Below are 5,218 nucleotides of genomic sequence, written 5' to 3' on the forward strand. Positions count from 1 at the left end.
TAAATTTAGTTGTTAGTTGTTTGTCTTTGCAATATTAGGGTTGTGGAGGAATAAATTTAGTTGTTAGTTGTTTGTCTTTGCAATTTCCTTCTGGATTTTAGTTCTTTTGCATTTTTCATTTAGATATTAGCCTGACTATTTAAGTAGTCAGTGCATTATTTAAGCAACGAATGTAATGGGGTTGTATTCGGATCTCCTAGATTGACCTTATATGGTTGTATGATCTTTCGATCACAAGAATATATCTTCCTTTCTCCTCTAAAAAAAAAAAAATTCAATAATAACTTATCATAAAACTTATGGACAATTCATTTATTAATATATATCTTTTTTTTCTCAATTCATTTATCAAATAAAACTGATGTTATTCTTTATTATTGAAAAAAAGAAAATCAAAATGTAAGAATTTTGCCCAGTTTCATTTGGTTTAATGATATAAGTTTTTTCTTTGTAAGTGGAAGGTCGTGAATTCGACTTACGGAAGACTAGTTCATTTGATTTGTTGGTCTGATGTCTGATAAAAAAAAAATGCAAGAATTTTAGTAGAGATTTCAAATTCTCACCAAATGAAAATAAATCATTAAAAACAAAACATATAAAGAATTACTCATTCTTTCCTTTTGAAAAACTAATTTTTAAGTCAACTAGTTGGTGCGATTGGCGCATGTGATTCGGTATTATATTCCACATGGCGAGTAGTCCGGTGGGCACATTGTGGCGACCCGAATGGGTATACCACAGCGCCGTAATATTAAGCCAATAGGAGCTCGATACGTCGTAGACATACCGTAGACCTACCAACTTAATACTACAAGGCCTTTTGAAAATACAATTTTTAGAAAATAGGAGACCAAGAAAAACTTTTAAGAAAAGACTTTAAATCAACAACCCAACATTCAAAATAGCAAGTCTGGAAATGCTTAAAAACAAAGTGGGCAAGTGCACTGTGGCGCCTTAGGGCTTACATCATAACCGAAATGAAAGGAGTTCAACAATAACAATAAAACAAAGGGGTGAGGCGCGCTCCCAGGTAGGCGGATCTCACAGAGTTCAACATGGAATGAAAAACGAGTAAAACGATGGAATACCACAAGGGAAGAACTTCAAGCAACAGGAACAGCAACACACGAACTTGGCCAACGACCCACTTCTAATCCAAATCGTCCGGAATGACCTCGTTGTAACCTGAAATGTAGAGGTGAGCATTTCGTCCTCGCTAGCCCAATAGGGGCCGACCCAACCTTAGTTAGGTTTGAAAACTAATAGGTAAAACATAACTATTAGAATATAGATTTGCGTGCATTTGTAAAATCGAGTAAAACAAATGCAAACAAAAACAATCAGAGTTGTTTCGTTTCAGGAAATCATATGCAGCATGCTTCACACAACTTGGAGCTCCGAGATACTTACCTGCTGGCTAAACTAAATAAATCGGTGACCGACCTGGTTCGTCATCCTTCGAGAACCGGCCAACTACTCTATAATCTTTATGGCTACAAGTAGCGAAAGTGTCCATTTCTTGGCTCTGAGTCTCCTATGACTGGTTCACTGTCTGTACTCACATTTCCTCGACAAACATAGGAGCACAGCCCCCTCCGGAGGTTCACGGTTATCGACACAGTGGGATCCCTAGAAATCTACGCGTCTAGGTCCCATTCACTTTCAGGTCACAAACACAAACAAACAAAGGGTACAGTATCTCAACATGCAAGTCTAGCCTCGGTTTTCGCAATCAACAATTATCAGTTCTGAAAACAAATGTATCACGAGGCATCGACTAATGAACAACCAAAAACATAGTTGCAGGCAACATAATATTATACTAGAGCATTCCACATATATCGAAAAGCCTCTAATAAGGAAGGGACAGCTCACCCTACCTGGATAATGCTGGCGTACTCCACACTCTGATGCTTTCCGCTTAAGCTTCCATAACGATCGTGTTTCCTGAACCATTACTTAATTTGTAAGTAATTATCTAGGTAAACATCATGATCAACCAAAAGTAACCGCGTACACTAATTCCTTTTTATTTCAATGAGGCCATTAATTATTTCTTTCAACCTTTACCAATTTGGGAAACTACCTTCTTTCTTAAAAAGGAAAACGTCCTTATCGCTCCGCAAAACTTCCGCCAATCCGAGCGACCAAAGTTGAGTCGATCCTCACGTTTTACGAGGTCGGTCAACCATGGTCAACTCTCGGAGTTGACTTTTGACTTTTGACTTTGACTTCTGACTTTTGACCAAGTATTCCTTTATTTACCATTATTTATTATTTATTAAAAATAAATAAGTAAATAATTCTTATTTATTTAAAATAAATAAATAAATAATTATAAATAAAGCTTTACTTTTATTTTTTACCCACTTACTTCTCCTTTTTCACCTTTTCACTTTTACCATGACTTTTACCTCCACACTTTCACTTTGACCTTTTACCTCCTTTTTACCGAATTTACCTTTACTTTCACCTTCTTCACTTTTTACCACTTTACCACAGTAAAACCTCATTTAATCCAACTTTTACCATTTTCTTTATTTTCCTTTTCTTTCAAAAACAAACTCATTTCTTTTCTTCTTCCTTTTCTTTTTCTTTTGGCCAAAACTACACAACAATAATCACCAAATCTTCAACCACAAAATTCCAACACTATGAAAATTATGCTAATAAAATCCTACTAATTAAACCATCCTCAAATCTCTATTTTTCACAATTTTTCCAACAACAACAATAGCTCAACATAATCAAAATCAACCAAATAAATTCCAAAAATTCTAGGGTTTGTCCAAAACCCATTCCTTACCCTTTCTTCTTCAAAAATCACGTCCTATTCCTTCTCCTTGGCCTTCTTCACCTACAAATCTGTCCAACATCAACATCTCAACCAAAAAACTCGAAAACAAGGTTGCATGGATAGATCCTTACCAAAAATCCTTGCCAAACCCATAGCCTAGCTTCATGGTTTAAGGAGAAACCGGATTCATGCAAACAAAATCACAAATCCAAATCAAAAACTCGGATTTAGGAAGAAATAGATGTAGATCGGATGAATAGAGGCTAGATTAGGATGGATATTACCTTGATTTAAGCTTGGAAAGAAGAAATCACAAAAAGCCCCAATTTAGCTTCAGGTTCTAGGCTTTTTGGAGGGTTGGATGGCCAAATTTCTTGATTTTGGTTGGAGAAATGGAAAGAGGGTAGGAAGAGAAGAAAATCTAGAAATTTTGGTTGAAATCCGGGTTCCGGTGACTGCGGCGACCGGCGGTGGTGCGGCGGCAGCGATTTCCGGCAAGGAGGATGAGAGAGAGAGTCTCGGGTAGAGAGAGAGAGAGCTGAAGGAAAATGAGGGAAGTGGCTAGGGTTTGAGAGGGATGTGTTCCTTAAATACCTCTCCCAAATTTAATTGTGAAAAGTCTAATTCGCCCCTCCTTTTGGGCCAAGTGGGCTTGGGCTGCTCCAACTTTCTTTTTCTCTTAATTTCCTCAAGCCCAATCCGAAAATTACATCTTCAATCATCCTTATTTCTCCGATACTTCACCGAATCCTTTCGGGAAAATTTTCCGGGCTTGTCCTAAGCCTCGATACTTTAAAAATACTTTTCTAGACCCAAATTGTATTTTCTCCAAATTTCTTAATCCTTTAAATGGCCTCAAAGTCTTAACCTAAGCTCAAATACTTTTGTACCTCACGAATACGTAGTTTCATAAGTTACGACAAATTAAAAGAAACAATAATAATAAAATAAAATAAAATAAAAATACGGGGGTCTACACACATTTTGAATGCTCTAACTGTATGTCTCAACCGTAGTGTATCTTTTCTTAATATCAACAATTTTCGGCGTCTCCACGAGTAGATTTTTTGGCGCCCTTCTCCTCTATTTCTTCATCGCTTGAATCTTCAATTGGTTCTTGTTCACCTCCCTTCTGCTTATGTTTACGAGTTTCTCAGAGCTCCTTTTTTTTCACAGTTGAGCAAGTTCCTCATCCATATCTTCATCTTTTCGAGAATGCTTGCATTCTGGTTGTTTTGCGATCCACCTGATCCAATCTTGTCCGGTGGATCCAGATTGAGACCTTCCACTCCTACCATGTTAGTTTTCGAGAAAACGATTTCCCACAAACGGCGCCAACTGTTGGTGCGGAAAAATTTAATAGAAGATTTCTTCACTTAGTTCATCTGACTTAAGCGAGAGCAAAAGCTTTGAGATCAAGATATTGATTTGTGGTCTTTGAAATAGGGTATTGTGTTTGACGAATCAAGCTTTTGAAAGAAAGAAGTGGGGGGGGGGGGGGGAACTGCATAAGGTACTCTAATGCCTAAATTAGTAATATCTTGAGTTGTAAGTTAATAATATCTTCAGTTGTAGTAAGTGTGTATAAGGGAGGGTTGATTGCTCACCCAGAAAGTTTACTTCGCTAGGTTATAGACGATATATCTAGAATGAATATTTCGACTAATAAGCGTAATGGTGTGCTTTATCCACAAGTTATGCATGAGTGGGTCAACAACGCCACTTCTAGAACATCGTGGGAGATGAGTTGGCTAAGCTTGCTGACAGATTCCGCCTCATCCAGATCCATCTCAAAAGGATTCTTCCGTGCCTCGAGGAGATTGCATTTCATTCGGATATCTCCTCGAGCAAATCTTCTTGGAATGGTTTCGCCGTAACTAGATCCTCCTCAACGAGATACTTCCCCCCAGACGAGAAATATACTCTTCGACAATATATTCCCTCCTCGACTAGATATTTCTTCCTTGACAAGATGTCTTCTCGTTGTTGATACGCCCAAAATAAACGCTCAACTTAACCCTGCAATGATGTAGTCGTCAATAGTAAAGGATAAGCAAGGATCGGTCGATGCCAGAGATTGAGGGTGACTATATTAATTACACAAAAGAAAACAAAAGAAAACAAAACAAAACTAACACATAAAAAAGAATAACAAAATCTGAACTATACCAAAGAAAACGTCAACCACTAGAAAAGAAGAAAGAAAGATGGAGGGTCAGAGAGGGGATAGCAGAGGGCACTGCAATCCTAAAAACGAAATTGATTTGGGGGTTTTTGGTTTTTAACAAAAAATAAACAGAAAACAAAGAAAGCAATTTGAGATTTTTGGGTTATGAAAATATATGGATGAAGCTGTTAGGAACTCGGAAATCCACCACCAAAACATGCTTGAGACAAATTTATCATCCTACTTTCAATTAC

The 5,218-nt window shown here is 37.3% G+C and overlaps 1 long non-coding RNA gene across 1 annotated transcript; it reads right to left on the reverse strand.

The window, feature by feature from the left end:
• Nucleotides 1–1,780: 1,780 nt before the first annotated feature.
• Nucleotides 1,781–3,502, reverse strand: LOC112182224. The gene is made up of 4 exons (XR_005804964.1): nt 3,082–3,502; nt 2,929–2,953; nt 2,807–2,857; nt 1,781–1,947 (listed from the first exon to the last, which is right to left on the reverse strand). It is a non-coding gene; the product is annotated as an uncharacterized LOC112182224 (long non-coding RNA).
• Nucleotides 3,503–5,218: the final 1,716 nt, after the last annotated feature.

Source organism: Rosa chinensis, chromosome 1, assembly GCF_002994745.2.
Source record: "Rosa chinensis cultivar Old Blush chromosome 1, RchiOBHm-V2, whole genome shotgun sequence".
Lineage (NCBI taxonomy): Eukaryota > Viridiplantae > Streptophyta > Magnoliopsida > Rosales > Rosaceae > Rosa > Rosa chinensis.